This window comes from Biomphalaria glabrata, chromosome 12, assembly GCF_947242115.1.
Source record: "Biomphalaria glabrata chromosome 12, xgBioGlab47.1, whole genome shotgun sequence".
Lineage (NCBI taxonomy): Eukaryota > Metazoa > Mollusca > Gastropoda > Planorbidae > Biomphalaria > Biomphalaria glabrata.
Genome location: NC_074722.1, coordinates 21,596,960 through 21,614,684, shown reverse-complemented (window position 1 = coordinate 21,614,684; position 17,725 = coordinate 21,596,960). Strand labels below are relative to the sequence as shown.

At 38.1% G+C, this 17,725-nt stretch overlaps 1 long non-coding RNA gene across 1 annotated transcript; it reads left to right on the top strand.

Annotated features, from left to right (window-relative positions):
• Positions 1-8,149, top strand: LOC129922080 (uncharacterized). Its single transcript, XR_008774082.1, has 2 exons — positions 1-2,325; positions 7,686-8,149. It is a non-coding gene; the product is annotated as an uncharacterized LOC129922080 (long non-coding RNA).
• Positions 8,150-17,725: the final 9,576 nt, after the last annotated feature.

The following is a 17,725-nucleotide window of genomic DNA, read 5'->3' as shown; positions in this document are numbered from 1 at the left end:
AAGCTTTTGAAAAACTGTAGGGGCCTTCACAAAAACCTGCCCCGGGGTCTCCACGTACTCCAATCGGCCCTGTAAATAATGGGTCATGATATATTGTTAGACACCTTATTTATATAGGTTAGTTATTTAACGACGCACCATAGATGACGCATATTGAACGGGACTAGTGACGTTTGGGATATGTTGGGTTAGAGACCGGAAAATCAGTTAGCGATAGAACACTCCAGGGTAACGACGTGTTTAGTGACAGAGACTTCTACTGTGGCCTTTTATCAGAATAAATCTATGTGAACTTGTTCATCATCGTTTGACTACATCTCTTCACTTGTTACAATCGATGTGCCAGTTCTTGTTTGTGTTGTCGTTCAACTGCACGTAATACACCCGAACAATTACACCCAAACGATTGCAGAGTAATTGGTTGACTTCAAGACAGCCTGAACTAGCAACATCACAGTGGCGACCCCGAACCTCGAAGCCGGACCCCTGATGAAGCCGAACATCGAACCGGACCTCGAAGCAGAACGTTTACTCAGGTGAGGGTCGTGCACTCGAAGATATAAGATTTCATCGGAGTACGGCTGAACACAGCATCATCGCAGTGACTTTGTTCTAGATCTACATGTTCTTGACCGTACGTTCAACGAGCCGTTAACTCAGGGTGACCTTCGTCAGGACCGTAATCATCGCAACGCCTGATCTTCATATGCTGAATCGACCTACAACCAGAGAAACCGTTCATTCATAACGGGTGAGAGATCGTTAGTGAACCTGTTGGACATATTTTTTTCTTCGTCATAGGAGCCACATCGAGTATCAAGTTTTACCTCGTCAGTTTCGAGAAGGACAGTTTGCCCGCTGTCAGAAGTATTGTGAGTACTACAAGTTTGGTAGCTAACTAAATCGAAATCGCTCTGTCGTCTTACCCTTGGAGAGATTCTTGTGGAGCAGTTTGCTCATTGAACCGGTTGCTTGCCACTTTTATAACGGTCACTGTGTTTAACCTTTGGAAGGTTAGTAAAGTTGTATGTATCATTACTGAACATTGATATATTTAGTATTCGTTGGTCTAGACGATATCTAGACGTGCTGATATTGAAATCGTGGAAACAGCTACATCCACTTAATTTCGTTGAAAACCGTTAATCGTCTAACGGAACGTCGTCGGAGGTGACCTTGGTTTCACCTAGTCTACATTGGACAGTTTGGTCTAGTGAAGCAACGTACAACAGCAAACTTCGTCGTACCACCAGAGTAGCAACAGAAGCAGTGAACTATTTTAGAGAACCGTTATTCGTCAGCCCAGATCAAGTCATCGTCAAGAAAGTCGTTATTCGTCAGCCCAGATCAAGTCATCGTCAAGAAAGCCGTTATTCGTCAGCCCAGATCAAGTCATCGTCAAGAAATTCGTTATTCGTCAGTCGTCAAGATCAAGTTGCCGTCAAGAGACTGTTATTTGTCAGTAGTCGTCTACACAAGTCAAGTCATCGCCAGAAGAACCGTTAACCTATTCGTCAGTAACTGTGTACACAAAGTCGTCGGAACTACACATACGGTCATCAACAGTCGTCAAAGAAACTGAAACATTTTGTTGTGGCATATCAGGACATCTGTGGCATTACGTGGGACACTGGTAGCACCGGAGAACAGAGTCAGAACTGGAAGAGAGGCAGTGGAATTTGTTGTGATCTAGCATATTCGGGAGTCCGAACAAAGGGATCTTTCTTATCAAAAGCTAAGTGCCATTTTTCTTATTAGTATATGTTTAGATTGCCCTTAGAAATAGATTTTGTCTAAATTTGGTATGTTAGCCTGAGTAAAATTCAGGTGGTGCTGAAGCCTTAAACCCGTTCGGGGAAGAAGACATAATTTAGATGAAAAGCTATATTATACGTTTAGGGTTGTAATTTGTTTTGTTTGTGTAAACGTCATATCCGTTGTTGCCTAGTTACTTCGTGACGTTATCATTGTGTGCCATATTGTCATATCCCAACCCATAGCGATAGTCTCATTTAATTATTTCATTTGTTTATATTATTTTAAATTATTTATTTTTATTAATTTAATTAGATCTGTATTTTTTTTTCACTTAATGATAGAAAGTACGGGTAGGATTCTTTTACTGTGAATCAGACTAAAATAATTTTAGTTTGAGCGGTTAAAATCAAATATGATTTTGCCATGAGAATAATGCCGAAACTGGCTATGTAGTCAAACACTATCGTCTGGCTAAATTTAGATCTGCAAAATGTTGTACATCTCTTTGGTACAATTAAATCATCTAGACTCTAATTTGAAATATTATTAATTGAAAGATGAATGAAGGTAGTACATTCTAGATATATATATCTTGTTGAAGATATATTTGACATTGTATACACATATTTATTTCGTATGGTTAAATAGAACCATAATTTGTGGATAAAATCTATCTTATCTACTCTAGATCTAGACTCTAAGAGTCTACTGAGTACTCTCTAGACACTTCAGTCACATCAGATTTTAAAAGTGATCATAGTTATTCATACTAAATCTAATAGTCATAGTGCTCTTGATAACTATAGATCTAAATGGTACTATTATATATACTATAATATACTAAATTTAAATTTGTGTGATACTAGACCTAATATACAGATTTGAATATAACCATAATAACTCAGACTAGATTTACACATTTACTAAATCTATAGATAGAGACATAACATTTAAAACTTATATAAAAGTTTGAAAAACTTAAATATAAAATAAGTCTAAAGTATAGCCATAACCAATATAGGCTAAGTAAAAATATATAAATTTGGGTGAAAATAAAATACAATGGCTACATCATCATATGTGGACCTTAAGGAGGTTAAGGAAACCGCTATGCAGGATGGAAAGGCCATGGAGTTAAAAGGAAAGGATTTAGCAGCTTATGTACAGCAAGTTGTGAAGGAAGAAATGGAGAGACAGAAAGAAGAAAAAAGACAAGAGATAGAAAGACAAGAAAGGATCAGAAAGGAAGAATATGAGAAGCAAAAAGAGGACCAAGAAAGGCAAGACAAAGAGAGAGAAAAAATTAGAGAGCATGAAGCTAAAATGGAAAAGATGAGATTGGATGCAGCACAAGCCAGAACTCAAACGGAACAAGGAAATAACACAAATAACTCAAATAATATTACCACACAAAGAGACAACCCTAATTCGCAGACATGGCTAAAGAGAAAGATACAAAGTTTTGATGAACAGAAGGATGACATTGGTGATTTTCTGAAAAGATATGAGGCAAAAATGTCTACATTTAATATGCCTGAAGAAGAGTGGTCTGAAATACTGATAGACTTTGTTCATGGTCAAGCTCTAACAACATGCCAAAATCATGACCATCATATTGATGATAGCTATCAGGTTTTAAAAAGAGAGTTATTGAATGCCTATGGTCATAATGCTACAACATTCAGAAAGAAATATTTTGACAATATACCATCATTAGAAATAGAACCCCAAACTACTATTAATATGGAAAAGGATTTTTTCAATAAGTGGGTAAAATTAGAAAAAGTGAATAACTCTTATGAGGGATTAAAAAATTTTATTCTAGTGGACAACTTTGTAAATAAATGTGATCCTCAGTTACAATCTTTTATTAGAGAAAGAAACCCAAAAACTATAGATGAAATAACAGAAATAATGAGAGTATACAAAAATGCCTATCCAAATAAACCATTTTCTGATAGGGATAAGAGCAAAGTAGATTTAATAGGATACACCAAAGAAAATGTTGATAGAAGTAGAAATAGAAACAGATCAAATAGTGGAAATAGAAAATATAATGAAATAACCTGTTTTAAATGTCAAGGAAAAGGTCATATAGCAGCTAACTGTAGAAGAGGGAATAGTAGGTCTGGAAGTAGAAATAGATACAATGAACAAAATAACAGTAGATATAGGAGTAGAGATAGGAATGACAGGGGAAATTATAGAAATAGGAGTTACAGTAGGGAATACAAAAATAAAGGTACAGATAGGGTATATTTCATGGAAGGAAATAGGAACAATTTTGCAGTGTACCCAGGGTTTGTAGATAGAATTCCGGTGGAATTAATCAGGGATTCAGGTTGTAACACTTTGGCAGTAAAAACTAAATTTGTCAAACCTCATTGGTATAAAGGGTTTACTAGGAAAGTAGAATTAGCAGATGGCACCGTAAGGGAATTTAAAGCTATAAGGGTATACATTGAAACCCCATTTTTCACTGGTTATTGTGATGGCATTGCAATACCAGAAATGAGATATGATATGTTAGTAGGAAACATAAAAGGAGTTAAAGAATGTTCAAGAAAAGAATTAGAAGACTGGCAAAACAAATACAAAAACATAAGACAAAATCATGAAAACATAGAAACACAAAATATAACAAGTATGGTAATAACAAGATCAATGAATAAACAAGATGAGAAACAGGAAAATACAATAAATGTAATAAGTAAGGATGAAGAAAAAGAAACCAGTAATGTAATACAAATAGAAAATACAGATGTTAAGGAAAGAGAGATAAAAAATGAAACACAAAATAGTCTTGAAACACAAATATTTCAAAGTGAAAAAGAAACAACACCCACATTTGCATTAGAACAAATGAATGACAATATTATTGGGAAAATTTATTCAAGAATATCAGATAAAAACAATAATAATCCAATGGAGAAATTTTGTATAGAGAATAAAATATTATTTAGACAAACAAGTAATGATAACAAGAAAATAAAACAACTTGTCTTACCACAGAAATATTGGAAAGATGTTTTAATCATGACACATGATAATAATTTAGCAGCACATAGGGGAGTAAAGAAATGTTATAGGAATTTGTCAAAACAAGTATTTTGGCCCAAAATGAAAGCAACAATCAATAAATACATAAACTCATGTGACATATGTCAAAAGAGATCTAACAAAAGCCTAGTGAATAAAGCACCTATTCAAGAAATGGATGAACCTACAGCACCATTTCAGAAAGTATCTATTGATTTAATAGGTCCTTTAATTCAAACTGAAAATAATAACAAATACATTCTAACAGTAATAGACATGTTTAGTAGATACCCAGAGGCAATCCCATTATCAAATACAAGTGCAGAGAATATCATTAATGCCATAACTCAAAAAGTAATTACAAGACATGGTATACCTAAAATTATATTGAGTGATCAGGGATCTCAGTTTAAGTCAGAACAATTTAAGAAATGGACTAAACAATACAATATACAACACATATACTCTTCGGTTTACCACCCAGAGAGTAACGGTTTATGTGAACGATATGGTGGTTCATTAAAAAGATCACTAACAAAAATAATTCAGAATAATCAGAACAAGTGGGATCATTACATTAACTATGTACTATTTGCTCATAGAAACAATATCCATGAAGCAACACAATTTTCACCATATGAAATAATACATGGAAGAAAACCCAGAGATGAATTAGATGTTTTTAAAGAAAATCTAATAGGCAATGAGAATAAATTAAATAATGACAGTGAAACAACAATCACAACAGAATTGAAAGAAATATGGACTCAAGCATATAACAACAATAAGAAGTACAAACAAAGTGCTCATGAGAATCTAAATAAGAAAAGACAATTGAAAACACTAGAAGTAGGAAACAATGTATTAATATTGATAAATAACCTGAAAAATAAAATTGGTAAACAATGGAAAGGTCCATTTAAGGTGATAAAACAAATTAGTGATGTGAATTATCAAATTGAAATAAATGGGAAAATTAAAACATATCACATAAATAATTTGAAACTGTATCATGATAGAGAAGATGAGTTGATACAAAACATTCAGGAGGAAATAGAAAATAAATTTTCAGAAAGAGAAGAATGCTTGATGATAATAACAAATGAAAATCACAATGAAAATGATATTAAGGAAATACCTGTAATTGAAACAAAAGAGAATCAAACTTGGCAAAAGATTAATCTTAATAATTTAACTAAGGAAAAGTCAAAAGATATAACTAAAATAATACATGAATACAAAGAAATTTTTTCCAGCATACCAGGAAAAACTAATATTATTAAACATGACATTAAAGTAACAGACTCAAAACCTATCAAGCTTAAGCCATATAGAATACCGCTACATTTACAAGACAAAGTAAAGAAAGAAATAGACAATTTACTAGAATCAGGTATAATTGAACCATCAACATCTCCTTATGCTTCACCAATTGTGATAGCCAAAAAGAAGAATGGAGATATACGGTTATGTATTGATTATAGGAAACTTAACAACATCACAGAATTTGACCCATATCCAATGCCAAATATAGAGGATATTTTACATAAATTAAATGGAGCAAAATTTTTTACTAAATTGGATTTAACTAAAGGTTATTGGCAAATACCTTTAACAGAAAATGCAAAACCTTACACAGCATTTGTAACACCATATGGTATTTTTCAATGGAATTATATGAGTTTTGGATTAGTGAATGCACCTGCCACATTTAATAGAATGATGAACATGATAATTGGAAACAAAGAAAATGTTATTTGCTATTTGGATGACATATGTATTTTTAATAATAGTTGGGAGGAACATTTGGTAGATGTAAAAGAAGTGTTCAAAATAATAAAAGAAAGTGGACTTACAATTCAAGCAGAAAAAGTAGAAATAGGATTGGAGGAAATAATTTTCTTGGGACATAAAGTAAATAACAACATGATTAGCCCTATTGAAGATAACATAAAGAAAGTACTAAATATTGAAATACCTACAACAAAAAGACAAATTAAAAGCATATTAGGAATAGTAAATTATTACAGAAAGTCTATAAAGAACTTAGCAGAAATAGTGAATCCATTAAATGACTTACTTAAAAAAGGAAAACCTCAAAAAGTAGTTTGTAATGAGGAATGTGTGAAAGCTATTGACAGAATTAAAGATGTTTTTAGTCATGAATTAATATTAAGACTACCCGATAAGGACAAAATATTTTATGTCACAACTGATGCATCTGGTAATGCTATTGGTGGTTGTCTAATGCAGAACTATGATAACTTACATCCTATATTATATGTAAGTAGAAAATTATCAGAGGCAGAGAAAAAATATAGTGTCATTGAAAGAGAAGCCTTAGCTGTAATATGGGTAATTACTAAGCTAGAGAGCTATTTAATAGGAAGGAAATTCATATTATTAACTGATCATAAACCTATTCAGTATATACAGCAAAAGAGCATGAAAAACAGTCGTGTTTATAGATGGTTCTTAGCACTACAGGAATATAAATTTGAAGTGAAAGCTATTAGTGGATCTGTGAATATTGTAGCTGATCTATTGTCTAGAATGACATTGAAATGAAATAAGTTTGTAAACAAACTATGATTATATTGATGATGATTATGATTATATATATATATATTAATATATTGGCACAATTTATATGTTATGGAAAAGGGAGATAAGTAAATTTGATGTTAAGCATTTGAAAGTAAGTATGGATATTTTTTTTTTTTTGTGTGTGAATCATTTCATATATCATTGACGAAAGTTAGTTCTATGGAAAAGGGTGAGTATAAAAGAAAAATGGACAAAAGCGTATAAAAGGGTGGTAAGAAAAAATTTATTGAATGTGTAAATAAAGTTTATAATTGTTTTTTTGAAATATTGTATTTTATCAGATTACTGCCAGTAAAGAACATTTGTGATGTATGACGTGCCCATAAGATGCCACATTTTCCTCCATGATGAACTGTGTACTAATGAAGATGATTCTGGAATGTTATGAACATTGACATTGAATATGAGGAACTGTCAAGTCAAGATGAAGATGTCAAGATTTTATGTTTGTTGTCTTCCCCTTAAATTGAAAATGCCCTTGTAAGACTTGACAGTAGTGGAAAAATATTGACATATTTTTTTTTCAAGGGGGGGAGGAATCTGTTAGACACCTTATTTATATAGGTTAGTTATTTAACGACGCACCATAGATGACGCATATTGAACGGGACTAGTGACGTTTGGGATATGTTGGGTTAGAGACCGGAAAATCAGTTAGCGATAGAACACTCCAGGGTAACGACGTGTTTAGTGACAGAGACTTCTACTGTGGCCTTTTATCAGAATAAATCTATGTGAACTTGTTCATCATCGTTTGACTACATCTCTTCACTTGTTACAATCGATGTGCCAGTTCTTGTTTGTGTTGTCGTTCAACTGCACGTAATACACCCGAACAATTACACCCAAACGATTGCAGAGTAATTGGTTGACTTCAAGACAGCCTGAACTAGCAACATCACAATATTCATATAGAAATAGCTTTTTTATGAATGTACTAAGACGAAGCAAGAGCTTTTCACATTAAGTAATTGCCTCTCTAACCGTTCTGCTTTCTCTAATCTTTAAATAGAATGGGTTGTTTGAGTGAGCCAGGAAAACCAATGACCTATCAGAGTTTAAGTCACTGATCAACATGCATGACTAGATTGACACATGAATGCGAAGGACGCAATTATCTTCTTTTTTGAAGTAACGTTTGTAATCTATACGTAAAACCAAAAAGTGTCCAAAACATTTAATAATATTGTTATAAACCTGGTGGTGGCACAGATGGGGGTGGTGTGTGTGTGTGTAGTCAGCCAACGCCAATCGCCCCAGGCCAGCGCTAGATGAGCGCTCGAGCGTGACGAGTTACGACGGTCAGCCGAGACGAGTTTCAACATGACGGTTTGGGAAGGATCGGCGTCGTGAACACAGCTCAGGAGCGTCACGAGAATTGTGGTCGAACGACGTTCTGTCCGGTTCTAGAAGGCCAGCAGGGACCCTATATAAAGAGCGAAGGTATCAGAGACGAGTCAGTCACAACTTCCCGATCCACAGCTCGTTACAACCGCTCAGTACAAGTCCGAGACGAGACAGAGAGAGACCAGTGCAAGAGTTGATACGGCGGAGAGATATTTGTACAGTCTTGTGTTACGTGCTGCCAATTGTACAGTGTTGGCTGTTATTTATTGACATTAAACTATTACGTTACTTTGAAGCCCAGAGTTGTCAAGTTCTTTAAGTTGTCGTTTGGTGCCATTTGCAGCGAGCCTGGATAGGTAGATTCGTAACAACTGGTGTCAGAAGTGGGATCTGCAATGGCTACTACGAAAACGCTAGACCAACTCCTTTTGAAGGAACTGAGGCGAGAGCTCCGTAATCGAGATCTGAAGACGAGCGGAAACAAAGAAACCTTACAAGCACGCCTTCGGGAAGAACTGGTGAAGGAAAAAGAAGATCCGGACACATATCTTTTTGAAGTCGAACCGGACTTGCAGGGACAGATGGCAGCTATGCAGGGACAGATCGCCAGTAACATACAGGAGCAGATGGCAGCTATGCGAGAACAGATGAACTCGGGGCAAGAAAACACCAATTACAAGATAGACAAAATGGACTCGGGAATCAAAACGGAGTTATTGACAATGAACCAACGCATACATGCTGTGGAGGAGAGAATCACCAACATTGACGTGCAGATGAATCAGAGGGTCGACGCAGTGGAGAAGGCCATTGACGAAATGAAGATACAAGTCCAACGCAAGCACACCAATGTACCAGAAGCAGATATGACATCATTTGTAACTGAAGTCTCCGGGAAAATGAAGCCCCCCGTATTTGATGGTTCCGTGTCCTGGTCAGTATACAAGAAGCAATTTGACGCAGCAGCCAAGGTTAACAAATGGAACAGTGAGGAGGAGAATACAACAGCCCTCGTGTTATCCCTAAGAGGAAAAGCCTCCGAATTGCTACAGTCTCTACCGAACCAGCAAGACTTCGCCGCCCTTGTCCAGGCTATGGAACTCCGATACGGGGATGAACATCTGCAAGAAGTATATCGTGTGCAACTAAAGACCAGACAACAGCGCCCCGATGAAACACTACAGGAGCTAGAGACAGACATCGAACGTCTCGCACATTTGGCCTACCCAACAGCCGCACAAGATTTTCTGGAAGTCATTATTACAGACGCCTTCATTGATGCGCTTCGAGACCCCGAGTTGAAGAAAGCCACCAGAGTTAGTGGTAGACGTAAGGCCAGTGAAGCCCTCGTATACGCTCTCTCATATGAAGCCGCCAAAGACGCATCAGGGAGCACTCATCAAGGCCGAAAGTTGGAAGTCAAAGAGGAAGAATTTGCACAACTCGTGAGAAGGGTGACAGAGGCACTAGATGAACGACGAACAAACCAGATACCAGAAAATCAACATAGGGCTCCTGTACGATGCTGGAATTGTGGTGAACTCGGTCATATACAAAGAAGCTGCACTAGAAGATTCCCACAAACTGGAACCCATTACAGATCAGAAAGGTATGCACGACCAAGTTCCCGGGGCTACCAGGGAAACTAGCACGCGCCGGCTTCAAGGGGCAGAACCCGGCGACACAGACAATGAGAGCCCCTGCAACCATCATCCCGGTCGCCGTGCTAGGGCAGAGTAAGAGTCTGAAAATCAATGGAAAAATTGGATGTCAAAATTATCACTTCCTCCTAGATACTGTTGCTTCGATCAGTCATACGGACGGATAAAGTGGACAGTAGCAAGAAAACGCCAGTTAGGGCCTACTCGTTGAAAACAGCTAGTGGAGAACTGATGCCCATAAAAGGCCTGATCGACATAACAGTCCAGATCGGGAATCAGTCATTCAAACACGAATTCCTGATTGCTGACGTCACAGATGACTGCATAATAGGGCTCGACTTCATGCTGAAATATGGCATTTCCTTAAATATCGGCGGAGGCACTTTACAATGTGGGGACCTTGAAGTACCCTTGCTTGGCGACGAGAATGAAGAAGATGGACGTGTCAGAAGGATTAGGTTGGTAGAAAATACAACCTTGCCTGCTAAGTCAGAAATGATCATTTGGGGGAAAATTGAGGACGGCTATCCCACGACAGGAACAGCGCTGGTAGAAAGCTTGGACACCAACCCCAACGGGATAGCAGTAGGAAAGACACTAGTCATGATTGGGAAAGACCTAATGGTGCCCGTAAGAATTATGAACCTCGGTACAGTAGAGAAACATTTGCGGGAAGGTAGCACCATCGCTGGTTGCCATGCTCTTGAGATGATAAGAAACTGTAGCAGTGAAAACCCCGACGAAAGACTCGAGTCCAGTGAACCGCACGTTACTAAGCTTCTGACAGAAGTCAAAACGATCTTGTCGAAAGAACAGTACACCAAAGCAGAACAATTCCTCGGAGAGTTTTCTGACATATTGCCATCTGATGAAATGGACTTTGGGCGAACAAATCTAATCCAGCATCGAATAGACACAGGAGACACTAGGCCTATACGACAGCAACCACGTCGCCTGCCGCTAGCAAAACACCAAGAAGCTATGGACATCATAGAACGAATGAGGCAGCAAGGGGTTGTTGAACCATCCAACAGTCCATGGTGTTCACCCATCGTCTTGGTAAAGAAGAAAGATGGATCCACGAGATTTTGTTTCGACTATAGATTACTAAACGACGCCACACACAAGGACAGCTACCCGCTTCCTAGGATCGACGACACATTGGACACACTTGCTGGGTCACAGATCTTTTCCACCCTTGACCTGAAGAGCGGTTACTGGCAGGTGGGACTACACCCCGAGGACAGAGATAAAACAGCCTTCTCTGCTGGTAATGGTCTCTGGCAATTTACCGTTATGCCTTTTGGACTCTGCAACGCCCCAGCAACCTTTGAAAGACTAATGGAGCATGTGCTAAGAGGACTTAACTGGACCACGTGTCTTGTGTACTTAGATGACATTATCGTCATAGGCAGAACCTTCGAGGAACATATCGCAAACCTGAAGGAAGTATTCGAACGAATCAGAAACGCTGGAATGAAATTGAATCCAAAGAAGTGCTTCTTGTTCAGAAGGAGCGTCAAGTACCTTGGGCACATCGTGTCGAAGGAAGGAGTCAGCACAGACCCGGATAAAGTTGAAGCTGTAAACGGATGGCCGATCCCCGCTAATATCCAGGAGTTAAGAAGCTTTCTTGGACTCTGCACGTACTACAGACGTTTCGTACCAAACTTCTCCAGCCTCTGTAGCGCCCTTCATCAATTGACAGAACCGAAGCGGCCGTTTATTTGGACAACGGAATGTCAGGAGGCCTTTGAGCGACTTAAAAAGGCTCTTGTTTCATCACCAATTCTGGCCTACCCGATACCAGGCGAGACGTTCATACTTGACACCGATGCGAGCAATACTGGAATAGGTGCTGTCTTATCCCAAAAGGTAGATGGAACTGAGAGGGTCATAGCTTACTTTAGTCGGAGCTCGTCCAAAGCCGAAAGAAACTACTGTGTCACAAGGCGTGAGCTACTGGCAGTTGTGGATGCCATACAACATTTCCACAAATACTTATATGGGCAAAAATTTATCCTTAGGACAGATCATGCTGCTCTTCAATGGCTGTTGTCATTTAAAAATCCTGAAGGTCAAGTCGCCCGGTGGATTGAACGTTTGCAAACCTATGACTTCGAGACACAGCACCGAAAAGGACAAACTCACCAGAATGCTGACGCGCTGTCTCGACGACCTTGCAGAATGGAATGTAAACACTGCAGCAAGGTTGAAGAGAAGGGATTTATCATTGATTGCCAACGTCTTGGGATACAAGCTTCCGAGTCATGGTCCGACGAAAGAATTCGAGAAGACCAGTTAAAAGATGAAGATCTGGCTCCCATTCTGCTTATGAAGGAAGACGGGCAAAGACCGGAATGGCATCACCTTTCTGATAAGGGAACTGCAACCAAGGCATATTGGGCGCAATGGGACTCACTGACAATCGACAATGGAGTTCTCAAGAGAGTCTGGGAAATAGCAGACGGAACATGCAATCGCTTACAGATGTTGCTGCCCAAAGTGAGAGTTGCTGAAAGAAATCCATAATAATTCCAGTGGGTCACATTTAGGCGTCAACAAGACCTTTGAAAAAGTACGCCAGCGGTTTTACTGGTTCGGCTACAGAGATGATGTAGAAGAATGGTGCCAAAGGTGCGACACATGTGCAGCAGCAAAAGGCCCACACAGGAGAACGAGGGGACGTATGCAGCAATACAACGTCGGTAACCCCTTTGAAAGAATAGCGATCGATGTAGCGGGACCATTTCCTGAGTCCCAGAAAGGAAACAAGTACATTCTAGTAGTGATAGATTATTTTACTAAGTGGCCCGAAGCATATGCAATACAAAACCAAGAAGCCGCCACCATAGCGGTAGTGATGGGAACTAAACTAAATTTTTTTAGATAAACTAAAACTAAGTTTGAACTAAAAAAAAGTAATTAAACTTTTAGTTAATCACAAATTGAAAAAATTAGTTAAACTAAACTAAGAAACTTTAGTTAAACTTTTACTAACTATTTTGACCTTTTTTAAGGACGAAACAGCCAAACATGAAAAATATAAAGCACAACCAATCTCTTTAGCAAAATGTAATAAACATGTATTTGTGCACATGAAAAAAGATTTAAATGTCTTTATGGGATAGATATAGATCTTAGTAGAATCACAAGAATTATACTATTATAGAAAGAAATTAGAAGTCATTGTCCAAGTTCTAATATAAGTTACCTTTAGAAGTAATGATAAAACTGCATGTTGACTCTAACTAACTCTAGATTCTAGAATATTCTGGATCTAATATCTTCCACAAACGAAATGATCAGAAATATAATCTGGATCTAGAATTAGATCTAGCTACTAGACCTAGATCAAATAATTAATATTTTAATCTAAAAATAATCAAAGAAATACTAATTACTACTATTAGGCCTACTACTAGATCTAAAATCTAGATAGAGTCTAGCTAGTAGAAATGTTAGTAACTCTAGATCTAGAAATTTTAGATTATTATAATTATGATTATAACTAGATATGGGTATTTAGATCTATATACTCTAGTAGATAATAGAAGATCTAATAGAACTAGATAGTAGATATTTTTTTTTTATTTTAAGTAAGTATAATTATAATAGAAGTAGATGTAGATCTAGTCTAGATTTAGTATTAGATCTAGTATAGTGACAACTATTATTAGTATTATAGACTATTATAGTCATTATAGATAGATCTATCATCTATGCATCTTAGGTCTTAGTATAATAAGTAATCTAAATATATCTAGATCTAATCTAGACTCTAATTCTAGAATAGTAGAATCTCTAAACTAATAGATCTAGTCTAATAAAGTAAAGTAATATAGATTTCAATTAATAGATTTATATTATTGACTTATAATTTTAAATTTACATCTAGATCTAAGACTAAGTCGACTAAGACTCTACTTAAGACTAAGAGACTAAAATAATGAAATATAGACTATTATGACTATAGATCTAATAGTAGTAATGGACTAATACTAATAGATTAGACTCCACTAGACTGTAACTCTAGACACTCTAGTAATAATCTAGTAAAAAGTTTTAAAATAAAAAGAGTCGACATTTCTTTAATACAGGAACACACTGGTGTTTAATAAAAAGCAGCAAAATGTAGATCTATGGAAGCAAGGAATTAATCAGGATTTATCAAGCAGCGAAACTTGCTAGAAATATAATGAACACGTTTATTTTTCTCGCCTTGCAAATAGCCTACCTTGAATTGGCGGGAATAGCGACCGGGTAAAGGTCAAAAGGCTTTCTAGTGACCTGTGCACCCTCTAGTTTATTCTCCTCTCTATTATCCATTATATATATTCTCCAAATTACATAGATCTAAATATTTATTGGCATGTATGTTAAAAAAGTTTGTAAAATTTGTAATTAAACTTTTTAGTTTGTAACTAAAAAAAAATAATTAAACTAGGATTTTAACTAAACTTTTTTTTTTAAATTAAACTTTGGCCTTAACTAATTTTTTTTAGTTAAACTAAAAGTTAGCAACTTTTTAGTTAACTTTTGCCCATCACTACATAGCGGAAACACTCGTGGAGAATTGGATTAGCCGTTTTGGTGCTCCTAGGGAATTACACTCCGACCAAGGCCGAAACTTCGAATCCAAGATATTCCAAGAGATGTGCCAGGTACTCGGCATCGAAAAGACACGCACAACTCCTCTTCACCCCCAGTCAGACGGAATGGTAGAACGATTTAACCGAACACTGGAACAACACCTGTCGAAAGTCGTCGATGAACATCAACATGACTGGGACACCTATATCCCAATGTTCCTTATGGCATATAGAGGATCGATTCACAGCACCACCGGTTACACTCCAGCAAAGATGTTGTTCGGCCGAGAGCTGCAACTACCATGTGACTTGTTATTCGGGATTCCGGGAAATGTGCCAGCCTCTTCGACAGACTATGTCGCAAATCTCCGAAAACGGATGGAGAAAACTCACGCTCTAGCCCGCAGAAACATCAAGATCAACAGTGACCAGGTGAAGACAAGGTACGACAAACGGGCCAATGCCGCTGGGTTTCATGAGAACGATCTAGTTTGGCTGTACAACCCACAAAGACAAAACTTCAAACAGACTGGGAAGGACCCTACCGCGTGGTAAAAAGAATCAACGATGTCGTGTATCGAATACAAAAGAGCCCAAGGTCCAAACTGAAGGTCGTCCACATCGACAGACTCCACAAGTACCATGGTGAAGCCGGATCTGCCCGGGACGGACAGATCTAAGGAGGGGGCAGTGTTATAAACCTGGTGGTGGCACAGATGGGTGTGGTGTGTGTGTGTGTAGTCAGCCAACGCCAATCGCCCCAGGCCAGCGCTAGATGAGCGCTCGAGCGTGACGAGTTACGACGGTCAGCCGAGACGAGTTTCAACATGACGGTTCGGGAAGGATCGGCGTCGTGAACACAGCTCAGGAGCGTCACGAGAATTGTAGTCATCTGACCACCCAGAATGGTCGAACGACGTTCTGTCCGGTTCTAGAAGGCCAGCAGGGACCCTATATAAAGAGCGAAGGTATCAGAGACGAATCAGTCACAACTTCCCGATCTACAGCTCGTTACAACCGCTCAGTACAAGTCCGAGACGAGACAGAGAGAGACCAGTGCAAGAGTTGATACGGCGGAGAGATATTTGTACAGTCTTGTATTACGTGCTGCCAATTGTACAGTGTTGGCTGTTATTTATTGACATTAAACTATTACGTTACTTTGAAGCCCAGAGTTGTCAAGTTCTTTAAGTTGGTGGTGTCGTTTGGTGCCATTTGCAGCGAGCCTGGATAGGGAGATTCGTAACAATATTCTAACGAATCTAGGGTAAACACTCAACGAAGAATAAAGGTGAAAAAATGAGAGATGTTTATCTACAAGATTTTTTAAATAAAACTTTTTAATAGCAGGATACCTCAGAATATGTATTTTGTTGGCTTTTAATACAAGCCATAGTGTTTGGCGGCGAGCCCCGCGCTGGGGGAACGCTGGACCCCTTGCTGGCAAGGGTGAGGAGTCAACATTTTCTTCACTAACTTAAGAAGAACCTATTCTAGCCCTTCTAGGGTACAATAAACTTCTTCCGAAAGAATGAAGGGTCAGAATGTAATAAAGATTATTTATGTACACACACATACACACACATATCTAATATATAAAGTAGAATGTGAGGCGTATGCATGTATGTATGTCGCGTATAGAAATCAAAACCGTTTCACCAAGAAGAGGAGATAAAAATAAACGCATAGGGAAGGCATCAACCTTCGCTAGTCTCCGACCAAGAGTTTGGGAAAACCAGAAGCTCACCACAGCGACCAAAATGGAGGTCTACAAGGCATGCGTTCTTAGCACGCTACTGTACTGCAGTAAGTCGTGGACAACCTACACAAAACAAGAGAGGAAACTACACTCATTCCACTTGCGCTGCCTTCGAAGGATCTTAAGAATAACATGGAAAGAAGGAGTATGTAATACTGAGTTCCTCGCGAAATCTGGCCTTCCCAGCATCTTTACGATCCTCAGGCAACCCCGCCTGAGGTGGCTCGGACATGTTCGATGGATGGAGGACAATCGCATCCCAAAAATCATTCTGTACGGACAACTTGCGTCTGGCTCAAGAAAAACTGGTCGCCCGCACCTCCGTAACGTTGATGTGATAAAAACGGACTTAAAAAACGTAAACATTGATACTGACCATTTGGAAGACATAGCCTTAGACCGTACTAGCTGGAGAGAGACGGTGACCAAGAAAGCTATAGACAGCCAGAAAACATGGGCCTCGATTCTTGAAGAAAAAAGTGCCACACGGAAAATGGCCAGCTCATCTACCACCAAAGCGAAAGCCACCTTGACATGCAATATATGTGGACGGGAGTGTCTCTCCAAAATAGGGCTCCACAGCCATATGAAAAAGTGTTCGAGATGAACCACAGTCATTTCACGACTGAGGGAGGCCAATGATATATATATATATACATATATATAGATATTATTTTTGGAGGGGAGAAAAAAAATCCCCCCCCCCCGAAAAAAATTCTGGCTACGCCCATGACTTTGCATCATTATTCTCAGCTCCAGGACACAAAGACATATTACTTCATTGGAACCGAGTCAATAAGGTATGAGATATAGAAGTACAAAATAGGGATCCACAAACTATTAGCGAAGATAAAACCAAATAATGCAACTGGACCTGACGGTATTCCGGTAAGATTACTCAACTAAGCAATGAGCTAGTACCAGTGTTCAAAATACTTTTCAGTCATCTCTTAACCAGGGCA